The sequence below is a fragment of the Periplaneta americana genome, chromosome 13 (genome assembly GCF_040183065.1).
Source record: "Periplaneta americana isolate PAMFEO1 chromosome 13, P.americana_PAMFEO1_priV1, whole genome shotgun sequence".
In the NCBI taxonomy this organism is placed as follows: Eukaryota; Metazoa; Arthropoda; class Insecta; order Blattodea; family Blattidae; genus Periplaneta; species Periplaneta americana.
The window spans coordinates 164082235-164096706 of NC_091129.1; the positions used below are offsets into that span (position 1 = coordinate 164082235).

The 14472-nt window shown below is 36.0% G+C and overlaps 1 protein-coding gene across 1 annotated transcript in view; it reads left to right on the forward strand.

The window, feature by feature from the left end:
• The window catches only part of Dh44-R1 (Diuretic hormone 44 receptor 1), a 1227197-nt gene that overhangs the window by 663489 nt on the left and 549236 nt on the right, over nucleotides 1–14472 (forward strand). The gene's annotated exons all lie outside the window — the stretch shown is intronic.

Here is a 14472-nt window from a genome sequence, read left to right on the forward strand (position 1 = left end):
AATTTGATGTTTATTTGAAATGCATTGTATCCGTTCTGTGAACTCCAAAGGCTCATTCACAATGAAAATTAAACGTAACCTAAGCGATAACTTAAGGGTATATGTACGTGAACGATCACAAATATTAACAGAAAATGCAGGTTCTAAATTTCTAAAATTTTATAAGGAAATGAACTGACAGGTGGACAAATATTACAAGGTACTACAACAAGATTTATTAGAACTTAAATATCTGATAAAAGTATAAAAGAAAGTTACTAATAATATTTTTTAGAATTCACTTTTTACTTTAAATTAAATTTTCCAAAATTTGAACATTTTCACACATTATTTCATAACTCCACAACCATTAGAGATAGAATTCTGGAATTTTGTACACTGATTTAACATGCATTTATGCAAAAGGTAGACTACAATAATGCCCATTTCTTTGAAAATAGAAAAATTAGATCACAAAACATTATGTAAATTTTAATATATTTTATATAGGACAAAAAAATGAATTTTATTAAAATAAACAACCCTACATGTCTGAGAGTAGTCTACTTTTCAAAAATAAATGTTTATTACATGCAGGAAAATATTAAAGATGTCAGAGAGACCAGAGGTTACCAAATGACGTAACTACAGAATTATTTTGTTTTTTTTTTCATACTCTGTTAAAACTGTTTTGAAAAATATTATTAGTAGGCCTAACCCTTTTCATACTTTTATCAGATATTTAAGTTCTAATAAGTCTTGTTGTTGTGGTACATTGTAATTTTTGTCCAATTGTGAGTTCATTTTCTTAAAAAATTTTAGAAATTTGGAGCCTGCATTTTCTGATATTTGTGGTTGTTCACGTACATATACCCTTAAAACCATTCGCCTGTATATTTTATACAGATGTTAAATCTTATACATAATTTGATGTTATATTAAATTATTTTGTAATATAATTTATTATATTATATAGGCCTAATACATAAACGTATTGTTACAGCTTGTTTATCACTGAGAAATAAGGAAAACACTTTAAACTTTACTTGAAGCAAAGCCGTTGTAAGTCCTTACTGGATTATGCAACAAGGCAAGTGATGTGTGCCTCAACTCTTATATTCACTTAATTGTTATCGAGGAACTCTAAGTGCCATGATATAGTAGCATTATTTGGGTTTAGCTACATGTATATGCGTCCTTGCCACTATTGTTTTAGTTACTGTTTTGCACACTTACACTTTATATATGCGGTATTTCGTATTTGACATAATTAGCCGTGACAGGTATGATATGATATTAATACTGCAATATACATGTCATTATCATGGGATTAGGCCCTATAATATAATAATCCGTGGCGCTACAGCCCGTGAAGGGCCTAGACCGACCAGCCGGCTGCTGGCCTCACGCCCACATGTCGAAGCAGAGATGGACGATCATCCAACCAGAATGGAGGTATCGTGTGGTTAGCACGATGATCCCCCCAGCCGTTATAGCTGGCATTCGCAACCGGATTTCGCTACCTATCGTAGCTCCCCAAGTGCATCACGATGCTGGGTGGGCACCGGTCCCATACACTGGCCGAAATTTCATGAGAAAATTTCTTCCCCCATGAGGACTCGAACCAGCGCGCATTCCGTAACGCGAGTCCTAGGCGGGATGCCTTAGACCGCGACGCCACGCCACGGCGCGGGACCATGGGATTATAATATTTTAGCTTTTATTTTATATAAAATATGAAGAGGAAGTAATGTCATAAACATTTGTACATTTCGAGGTTTCCACAGAAATGCATGACTGTTACTAGCATCAGAGAAGATGGCTTTAGACTTCTCACTTTTATACAAAGTTTTCTCTAAACATCCAAAACAACGCTATTATGACTAGAATTATCTATCATTACAACTTCGACACTAATTGAAATCTAGGTCAATAATCCCGATATAGATAGGAGCTTTGATGGGATGTCCAAAGTATTGTTCTTTACATTCAATTAAACCGTACGGCTGGAATTATTTAATTCATTTCACGAGAATGAGTGTCGTTGACCGACAGACATGAGATTCGATTCAGTTTGAAGTCCTCATTGAGATGGAAACCCGACCCATTAATGGACACCCACAGTCTGAGTGCTTTTTGATTAGATTGTTCCATTTTAGAGACCGAGCAGATTATTCCGAATCTGTTTCGACACTACAAGTGGAGTGTTTTGTAAATAAACCTCTCACTCCCCCCAACAAGTGAGATAAAACTTCCAAATACTAACGTGCACGAAATTTCAAGTATCAGTCGTGTTAGCTAAGTCGAGGATGTGTGAATTGCAAGTTTCACAAATTGGATAGTATGCGAAAAAAAAAGGAAGAGGGCAGTTCTTGTTTAATATACATAATATGCAGGGAACGGATTTATATGGACTAAAAATATATGAAATATGTAAATATATATGTAGTTATTTTTACCAAAATATGGAATTAAATATGGATTTTTACCAAAATATGGAATTAAATATGGACTTAAAATTATAAAAAAATGACTATGTACGTTAAATATTGGTACATTTTAATCAAACTAAACAAAAAATATAATGGACGTACCTTATCTTCCAATGTAGTTTCAACAAAACACAATTTTTATTGTCTGTTACCACAACAATAGGTTACAAACATTTCTTTCAAGTGCTGAAAAGTGAATCTTCTTCTATTGTCTCTGAGGATAGATTTATACTGACTAAAAGAGCGTTCGATGTCACAAGAAGTAACTGGTACATAATTCAATTTCACAATGTCTGCTGGGGATAAGTCCAAGTTAATCTTCACTGTTGATTCACCACTCATCACAGCAACAACCTTTTGTAGTTCTTCATATCCAGGGTTTTTTGAAAGTACAGTGTCCACCTTAGCTCTTACTGCATCTGCAACTTTACCTCTACCACGATTCAGTTGTTCCACAGTACTATTTATAATTTCAAAACTTTCAGATAGTGAAAGGTGCCTATTTTGGAGACTTTTGAGCGTTTTTATGATGCATGAAAATGTATGCTGAATGTGAGCTAAGTCATTCTTCACACTTATGTCACAGGTAACTGTTTTCGCAGTATCAATTGAGACTGCATCTTCAGAGTCCAATGCAAGGAGAATATTGTTAATAGAGTCTATATGTTCGGCATAATATTCAACTGCTTCTAGCCATGTACCCCATCTAGTTAAAATTGGCTTTGGTGGCAATGGAATTTCAGGGTACATTTCTTTCAACACGTTAACTCTACTGGGAGCTTTGAGAAATACTTTTTTCACTGATGAAATCAACAAATCTACTTTAGGGAAATTGTCTCTGACCACTTCTGCCACACGATGAAATGCATGCGCCACACAAGTAAAATGAGTCAATTTAGGATATACAACAGATAATGCTTGTCCAGCTTTGACCATATAAGGGGCAGCATCGCTAATAAAGAATAACACATTATCGTACATAATACCCTTTGGCCACAGGATACCCATAGCTTCGTTGAACAGTTTAACTATAGTTTTGTTATTGCACTTTTCTAGAACATCACAATGTAAAAGAATTCGTTCAGAATATTGTTCACTTAACAAACCGATAACTACATTACCAACAAGTCTACCTTCTTTGTCGGGAGTCTCATCAATGGAAACCCAAATTGAACTATCTTTAATTTCATCTCTTATCTTCTGTATTGTCTCATCGTAGATGGATGGAGCATACGTCTTCCTAAGTGTTGACTCATCCGGGATTGTATGTTGAGTATATTTTTCAAGGAATTCCCTGAAGACCTTATTCTTTAGTTTGTAGAGAGGAATATCAGCAGAGATGAGAGAACGGCACAGGTCGATGTTAAACTCAGATCTTACATTCGATGTTGTTGGTTGTGTTAAAAACAATTGTCTCTGCTTGGAATTTAGTTGTTTGTTGGCCTGATGTTTACTAGTTGTAATGTGTTGTTGCACCAGGAACTTTTGTGTAGATGATACTGCACACTGACACAAATTACAAAATAATATTTTATTGTCAGTTGATAAACCATCTTCTTTAAATTCTGAAATGTAACTTGTTAGTTTTGATTTTAAATTGACTGAATGACGTACTTTTGGCATATTTACCGTCTTTATAGTATGATTTACAAAACTGAACCTATGTGTACTCTGACTGGCATTTAACTGTTGAGCTGCACAACTGAAGTCTGTTAAAAATTTTAAATTAAATTAATACAGTTTTGTAACTTACTTTCCCATTGTTGATAGGACTGCTAATTTTCAAATAACTCTGATGTTAAAGGGATTACTGAACATGTGTTTAAATCTCTATTGTTGAAATGTATTTTTAAAAGTTAATGGAATTTTGTTTTGTTTTATTGTTAAACCTAATATAATATGGACTGTTTTATATGAAATATGGAAAATATATGGAAATTAACGAAAATATGTACTAAACTCTAAAATATGGAAAAATATGGAAAATAAAAGTAGGATTTTTCAACCCTACACATTGTGAAACATAAAGATAATGCAAAATATAAATTATATTAGCTTTATAAGTAAATATGTATTTACATATAAATCCTTTCCCTGATAATATGTATAATAGTGATGAAATAATATTGTATTTCGCAGTCTTGGCCTGTCGTTCAAGTGATAATGTTTACCTCTAAAAATTCACCAAATATGGATTTGATTCTCAAGAGGTAAATAGATATCTATCTTTCTTATGCAGTGAATGGTTATTCATTCCTATCCCTGATATTTTCCGTGAGGTATAGTCTAAATAAAGTTTATGGAAGAATGGTCTGTTCCTTTTCACAGCTGGATACTTTACACCTTTTATTGGCTTCCTCACTAGTCTCGACTGAATTCATTCCATTTTAACGTAAAACATTAATTTAGCTCGAGTCAAATTAATAAAATGTTACGAAAATTTCAATATCTGACGACAGTTCCTTAGCAACGACAATGAGCTGGTCATACGGTCATACTATACTCACGGTCACTTGCTTAGCAACGGATCAGCGCAAAATTTAAGCTCGAATAAAATGATACGAAAATATCAACATATGACATCAGTTGCATAGCAACGACAGTGAGTTGGTCATACTATACTCACGGTCACTTCCTTAGCAACGGATCAGCGTGAAAAGTTTATGCTCGAATGCAAAATGGAATAAAATGTTACGAAAAATTTCAACATATGACATCAGTTGCTTAGCAACGACAATGAGTTGGTCATACTATACTCACGGTCACTTCTTTATCAACGGATCAGCGTGAAAAGTTTATGCTCGAATGCAAAATGGAATAAAATGTTACGAAAATCTCAACATATGACGTCAGTTGTTTAGCAACGACAATGAGTTATCATACTATGTAACTTTAAATTGGGTCACAGTCCTGCCATCTGTCCGCCGTATGCGGAACTCGAATCGCGCAAGTGAAGTGGATAGGCATTAGACACACACATAATAATAATAATAATAATAATAATAATAATAATAATAATAATAATAATAATAAAACAATAAATAACTATAATACGTTAGTGTGTTAGTTATAATGAAGAATATATTCATCAAGCATTCACAACTTTTACATTGATTGTATGATGGTATAGTCTAATCCTCTTTGTAGACAGTGACGCAACTAGTGAATAGCCTATATTATTAAACAGGGACATCATTTTATTTTTACTAACATTTCTAACATTAACCTGACTATACCTTTGGATTAATGCTTGAGAACCGGAAACACCGTTTGCTACCCCTTTCTACGAGTGAAGTTCTTTGATACTGGCGTAAAATACAAACAAATCACTTTACTAGGTAAAGGAGTGAAGAAAAGTAGTCATCCATTTACATAAACTAGGAAATATCGCGATTTTGAGTTTGATAATTTTCATTAAGTTTTTGTTTAATCAAGATACAGTACTGTAATGACAATAAGTGTTTTTACTCACGAACTGAGCTATCCATTCAGACGTATTCATTATGCAGTGCATATTATATTGTCTACAGACATTAGCGTACACTATAGAGAATGAAGTTAAATTTAAAAATAATCATAATATGGATATTTAAATACATTTTTTAAAATGGTGACCGTTCATTTCGATATAGGCTTCAGTTCTTTTGTACATATTATCGCACTATAGACTACTGTACCGAATTCAAATTACCAGTTTTGTCCTTCGTACTAGTAACTCATGTTGGAATAATTCTGTACTACTCTATAAATTCAATCTTCACTTCTGCCCGATCCTAAAAGATAAAATAAATTACTCAGACATGCTATCTACTCTCTGTCCAAGTGGTTTTGTCGCAGGGTCGTAGAAAGAGGGGAAATCACGTGGCAGTTAATTACTTAACGAGACCCTTTTATTTAAGTTAGGGCCTATTTTAAACAGTTGTATAATATTACGTAGACGTCCAATTCCTAACAGAAATTAATGTTTCCAGGAAAGAGCTAAGACAACCCAATCACTAGTCTTTACAGAGGGGCGAGCAGAAGCGGGTGGGGAAAACCGTGATGCAACGTAAGCAAACGGACGACAGTACCTGTGCGAAAATTTGATTCAATATTGAAAGCTCTTTCGTCACTGGAAAACACCAACATATTTCTGGAACATACTATACTCACCAACTCAGTAGTGCTTACTAGGCGACTTTGACTGCATACGCGGCCTTGGTTCTATGTGTAATACGGTTGGAAGTTTACTAGTAGAGGGTGTGGGAGTGAAGTACATTAAAAAACTCAGGTACAATAAAAATCTAAGTAAAAATAAAATTATATCCCTGTATATACAACGCTCGCACAGACTTGTGCTACAATAATAGCATAGACGCTCTTTCTGTGAGATAAAAGAGAGAATCAGACGTCGTTGCTAACTATGATGTTCAAATGTTGACACAGAGGTCACCGCATCATGAAATATTTATGAGTGTCCCTATTATCGGGACGCTAAGAGGATTGCCGCTGTAAATTAGAAACACCAGGACGACTCTATTCAGCCTTCCGCACGGCTTCGGGCTCCCTGTGCATTTGGGGGAGGACTAGCATTGCCTTTTCGGTTAAACACATTACAACATTGACATTTCGCAATTTTCCTTTGTACTCTGCCGATATTATCACCAAATCATGGTTGTCGTATTTCTCTGAGCTACCTTTTAATTAGAGCGTTCTCGTAACCTAAAACTTGTATTGTTTTTTAAGTTTTATTTTCCATTGAGGCCATTAATTTGTTATATAGATCAGATAACCAATTGCTTTCATACTTTTTGTTAATTAAAATAGGTTTTTTATTTAACGATGCTCGCAAACTGCAGAGGTAATATCAGTGTCGCTTGTGTGCCGGAATTGTGTCCCGCAGGAGTTCTTTTACATGCTAGTAAATCTACTGACTTCAGCCTGTCGCATTTAAGCACACTTAAATGCCATCAGCGTGGCTCCAGAATGAACCCGCAACCTCGGACACAGAAGGCCAGTACTCTATCGACTGCGCCACCAGGCCGTTATATCGATTGTATTGGCCAGCTCTTATCAAAAACGTTTGATTGATAAATGAAATTTGATGGGTGTCCAATAGTTTCTAATGTAACTGTGAGTGTATTGATTTCATCCATTAAATATAGGCTAATAGTCATGATAGAGCGGATACGATGTTTCTCTACACTGACGCATTGCTGCATTGAATTTTTCGAGCGAGAAAATAAGAATATAATTTTCTTCAGGATGGAGCTCATACCAAGTTCGTGTCATACAGAAGAATCTTACATTCGAAAAATTAATTTCATTTGCGAAATTCTTAACCTAATTCGTGCAATTCATATCTCAGTTTCGATATTCTGTGACACGAAATAGGAAACAAAAATTTACGAAATAGGGAAAGACTTACGCAGCTTATGAGTGGCTGACTGAGGTTTACTGCGTCATTTGGAGTAATGATGAGAGCCGATACAATGCCGTTATCCTTTGTACACAGAGTGGTCGCGAATTTTCTGATGGTTTAAAAGTGACAACATTTAAGGCAATTAGCTTTTAATGTTGTCAAACATCAGAATATGTAACATAAGCAATGAGATTTACAGTAACTTAGGCATCATTGCTTAAAAATTATATTACTTAAATACCTAGACACACTTCTTAAAAGTACTCCTGAAACCTGAAATTGTCCATGACGCTCCGGAGAAATTGTTGAAGAATTGCAGCCACTGCTTATTACGACTTTCTGTTCTCAGGTTATGCGAACAATATGTGCGAATACTTTCTATTAAAAGTAGTTCTTTAAGAAAAAGTCATGTACCTTAATGTACGAGGGGTATTCCGAACGTAAGTGTCGTAAATTTTTTAAAATGTCGGCACCCATCTTGCAGAAACTTTTCGGTAGCCCAACACATCATGAAGCATGTGATGGGCCTGAGCACGACCAATATGCAATGTGGACGCCACCTCTGATACCGTTATGCGCCTGTCCACTAACACCATGTCCTGTACTCTAGCAATGTTGTTTTCATTTGTGGATGTGGAGGAACGCCCACTTCAACTTTCATCCTCCACACTCTGCCATCCTTCACTGAACATGCAACACCAACGACCACCATTTGAGGAGACATGACCTCTTCACCATACACGGTCTGTAGGCGTTCATGGATGACGGACACACTACTCCCACGTGCCCATTCATACCGGATAACAGCACGCACTTAAATTGGCGATCATGTTGTCAGAACACGTCTGTCTGCCATTGTGATTTTTACTCGAATAAACTTGGGCACGCCGTTCAACTAGAGATGGCCGATATTTCACAAACCGATATTTTGTCACAGGTATTTTTTTGTCACAGATGAACCTGTGACTGATGATGCGAAATATCTGTGACAAAATATCGCTACCGAAATCTGCTCCGTATTCAGTAGTCTGTGACTAAAATATCACTAGTGATCGATTCAGTACTCTTATCTCTTAGGAACAGGGAGTCTGTGACGTTCTCAGAACTTTCTCCTCTACGTCGTGGGTTTGCGCATGCGCATGATACAGTAACAGCAATCGGGTGGTGACATTTGATTATTTTTTCGTGATATTTTCTTCAATATTATTTTTTGCAAAGTGATGATTTGTTGCAAAGTTATTAGCGGCATTATAATAATATAATTATCAGTCTGAAATTTTTGTTTTCATAGTTAGTCTGTAGCCTATATATGTTTTATAAATATTTTATGCATTCTCCGATATCTTTACATTTTCATGTAACTGTGAATTCATATTAACTTATATGTATTTTCCACTCAATTTTTACGCAGTAGCAATATTTTTTCAGTTATACTTTTAATTACAAACAGAATAGTTAAAGGAGCCTACAACATTATCTTAATAATGTCACTGAACGTTATGCTCTTCCGAACTTTCGAAGCATTTCTCAGAAGCCGACAACAGTACCTATAGTATTAAAACCGAACGAGACAAAACTGGCTAATATGGTGGGCAACTTATTTGACTAAACTAACCTTGAGGTAGTTTTCTTCGTATTCCCCTTATACACTTTGCATATACGAATCTGTGACAGGTCAGGTTTGGTTAGTTTAAGCTTTTATTATGCCTAGACATATATGATCAACAACTAAACTAGCGTTGAGGTAGTTCTCTTCGTACTCCGCGCATACACCTTACATATACGAATCTGTGACAGATTAGGTTTGGTTAGTTTAGGCTTTGCTATGCCTTGCATATACGATCACCTGCATCTCCACAAAAAATCAAATTCAACGATTTTCATTTCCGATATCACCGAAACTACCTCAGCGCTAGTTTAACCCGATCAACTGCATCTCCACAAAAAATTCCTTATAAATGCAATGATTTTCACGTCCGAAATTGCCAAAACTACTTCAGCGCTAGTTTCACCATCTTATTATAAATGATGTGATTACTTCAGATATCACCGAAACTACCTCAGCGCTAGTTTAATCCGAACAACTGCATCTCCACAAAAATTCCTTAGAAATGCAACGATTTTCACGTCCGAAATCGCAAAAACTACTTCAGCGCTAGTTTTACCGTCTTATTATAAATGATGTAGTGATTACACGATTTAAATAATACCCCATTGATTACCAGTACCACTTTATCTTTTGTAAAATCCTATCTGAACAACTGTTTTGTTTCGTAATTATTTTCCAATGTTTTTCCGAATACTTATGTTTCGTTAATTTTTATTCTATGACTGAATATTATAATGTTAATGCACGACTTAAAATAATTATCCATTATATTATATACAATAAAAATGATCAATTTTTAAAACGATTAGGATAATCACATAACCTCAATTTCTCCATATCCAACTACATTTAAAAATGATCAATTGATTCAATATTTATAATATAACCTCTTGATACAAGAGGTTAACTTTTGACATTTATTTATTTATTAATGGTACATGTACATAATTTATTTGTTGGATTTTCCCATATAAATCACTGATGTGTGGCGCGTATAGAGAAATCGCATTCACATTTCATTGCTCTTCAATATTTCCTGCTAGTTTTTATCGGTGTGACAAAATATCGCTGTAATTCATGCATATTGTGCTTACTTATCGATATAAAATATCGGTGTGACAAAATCACAGATAAAAGTCACAGATATTTAATTGTCACAGTCACAGTTGTCACAGATACTTGAAAATATCGTTCAACTGCTACGCTCTCTTTCTCGGCGATCTGCGCATGCGTTATTCCCCCTCCGCTGACGGAATATTCCGTCGTTGAACCAGTAACGTGTGTAGTTTCTTATGGTTATTGTTTGTTTCATCTGCTGTACCACCTTCACATTTAAAAAAAAATACGAAACTTACTTTCGTAACACCCGTCGTATGAAGAACGTGGTGACCATGCAATGTTCCCGTACCGCGAAATGATCAAATTAGAGAACAATTAATTAAATCTTGACAGCATCGCAAACGAGATGTTTCGTGTCTATCGCCAAGTTTGTGAACTATTTTCAATTTAAAAGTATGGCACTTTACGAAGAATTCTTGACAAAGTAGCCTACCTTTTGACATACCAATGTCAGAGAATGTCGTCTAGCTGAACGGCGCGTGCAATTCGTTGCAGAGTAATTTCCATTATCTGGTGTTCTCGCTGTTCTCCTCCTACCAGGATTCGTCAGTTTTACACAGATCCCCGTTGACTCCATTTTTGACCTGAGCAAGGGTTGTGTTACGTGAAGGCGTGTTCCCTCTGCTATGGTTCTCAAACCCTCTCAGAAAAGCACGTCGAGCTAATACTGAATTGCTATTTATGTAACTCTCCACAATAAACACACGTTGCCGTATAGGCCAAGTTTCCATGGTGAACTGAAGTGAAGGCTTCGTAGTACACAGATATACCTTACTGGTCCTTCGAGCATCAATGCTTTGCCCAGCATTACCAACTTAAAACCGTGAGTTATTTTCGGACCACTTCGTAGGCTATTACTTACTTACAAATGGCTTTTAAGGAACCCGCAGGTTCATTGTCGCCTTCACATAAGCCCGCCATAGGTCCCTATTCTGTGCAATTTCAATCCAGTCCCTACCATCATATCCCACCTCCCTCAAATCCATTTTAATATTATCTTCACATCTGCGTCTCGGCCTCTCCATAGGTCTCTTTCCCTCCGGCCTCCCAACTAACACTCTATATGCATTTCGGGATTCGCCCGTACGTGCTACATGCCCTGCCCATCTCAAACATCTGGATTTAATGTTCCTAATTTTGTCAGGTGGAGAATACAATGCGTGTATGTAACTTTCTCCATTCTCCTGTAATTTCATCCCTCTTAGCCACAAATATTTTCCTAAGAACTGTATTCTCAAACACCCTTATTCTCCGTTCCTCTCTCAAAGTGAGAGTCCAAGTTTCACAACCATACAGAACAACCGGTAATATAACTGTTTTATAAATTCTAACTTTCAGATTTTTTGACAGCAGACTAGATGACAAAAGCTTCTCAGCCGAATAATTACAGCTATTTCCCGTATTTATTCTGCGTTTAATTTCCTCCCGAGTGTCATTTACATTGTAGGAAATTGACTGTAAGTTAATAGAAGTTTGAATTATGACATGTGTAAATTTCATTTTATTAGTTGCAGGGAAAAAATGTAAATTATACTTCCAAATCAAAAGACACAATTCGCCAGCAACATATTGAAAAGCCAAGGAAGTGTTTATATCAACAAATGTGAATGGAGATGAAACGTTCATATTTAATTATTGAAAAATATAAGAGCGTCACAAAATAACTTGGTTACAAACGTATGGGCGATGTAAGTAGAAATATAGCTGTATACGGATTCCTGTTGTTGAGGAGGCAGCATCTATGCGTGACACACGATGCCTCAGTTTGATTGAGTTACGGGAGACACATCGGTAGAACTCTGATTAGATTTGCCAAACACACGCTTTGTGGTACACGACCTGAAATACATTTGTAATGTAAACTACATTGAATGGGAAGAAAGTGAAACTACGTGCAAAATGGCAACATGTTTTCCATCTTTGTGATATGAGTGGAAGGTAAAATAGTGCGAAAATAAAAATAAAAATATAGGGTAAATCACCACTCCTCATGTTTCTAGTTTCTATTGTGTTTTCGGAGGATTTTCTCCGACTTCTAAGTGAATTTTCTGGTTTCCGGTATCCTCTGAAATGACAAAGTAACTTTTGACTCCTATTAGATAGCCTATTCAATCAACTAAATTTTGTATTTTTATGTTTTAAGGTGAATTTGTTCTCGGCTTCTACAGTGCTTTTTTTTTTTTAATTAGGAATCATAGCCTATCAACATTTTATATTTCCTATACTGACCGTAACAATTTAGGCGTCAAGCACTTTTCTCTTGTCCCAAGGGTTGCTGATTCAAACCGGCTAGGATCGATGGATATTTCAGGATGTATAGTCCGGAGCAGTGGCGGCTCGTGGGTATTGCATTCAGGGGGGCTGCATATAAAAATAAACCATGCAACTTATCTTATTAAAAGATTAGTTCCATGCGCCTTGTCTTGTAGGTTGCAAACTTTTGAATCATCATTTTATTAAAATCCGATATGTCGTTTAACATAGTCTTTACAATGAAAAACGTAGCTAATGTGGTCAGTCTCTCTTCTCTCATCGTATTTCTAAGATAGGATTTCACTCTTTTCAAACACGAAAAGCAACGTTCTGGCTCGGAAATTGTCATTGGTATGGTGATAGTTATGCGTAGTAGTTTCATAACTTCTGAAAATGAAGCCTGCAAGTTCTCAGATAGAAGAAACTGCAAGAGCTTGACTGCGTCACAGATATTTCTGAATTCTTGTCTCTGATACAACACAGTGAGTTACGTTTTTAGTTTGTCTTTATCGAACATTAGAAAAAGCTTCACACATACATTTAGGTCATTTTCAGGAAATGAGCTTTTGTAGCATTCAAATTTTTCTTGACACAGAAGAGAAGATAATATCAGATGATCTATGAACTGGAATCGGGTGTTAGCTTGTGTGAAAATGAGGTCACACACTTCCTTGACTGCCGCAACCCTTGTCTGACTCCCTTCGACCTTACGACGATTTTTAGGGTTTTCATTTTCACAGATCTCGCTGGTTAACTGTGCACTGTTCCGTATTGTTTGTATGGCATTAACAAAGCTTGATATGCAGATTCGGCCCCGGTAGCATAGTCGGTTGCGGGTTCCGATCCCGGCCCAGGTCGATGGCATTTAAGTGTGTTTAAATGAGACAGGCTCATGTCAGTAGATTTACTGACATTTAAAAGAATCCTGCAAGACAAAATTCCGGCACACCGGCGACGCTGATATAACCCCTGCAGTTGCGAGTGTCGTTAAATAAACCATAAATTAATTTTTTGTAAGCAGATTTGTACCTTTGAAATATCAAACTGGCGATGTTGTAGTTGGTTGTATAATATATCTACATGATACATCAATAAATGAAAAAAACTGAGCCAGAAATTGAATTCAGGATCTTCAAGAGCACGCACCAGGGCGCTTGCCTCATTTATTGTGATGTTACATGTTTCAGATTCCATTATGGTTTGAAAAAATTCTAGCAATGGCTCCTTCTTCTCAAGAACAACATTTACTGTTCTTATTTTAAAACTCCATCTTGTTGCCCCAGCTGATAGAATTGTCTTTGAAATTAATCTAATACAGACTGTGTGGAGGTCGAGAGAAGAAAGCAGGGATACTGGATAAATCAACAAAAAAATATGCGAGCCTTTGTATTTTGTTTAGCGGCTTTTTTCATTATGAGATTCAACTGATGGGCACTTAATTTCACATTTCTCCTGAATTGTTAAGGTACTGAACTGAATAGGCTGTAAATATTGTACAGAAATAAACATTGTTGCACTTGTTGTACTCACAACATTAAAGAAAATGTATTTAAAACTGCGCGCTACTGACAAACTGCTGCAAATGTTACAGCGCCTGGTGACTCTGGTTTCATGGCCAG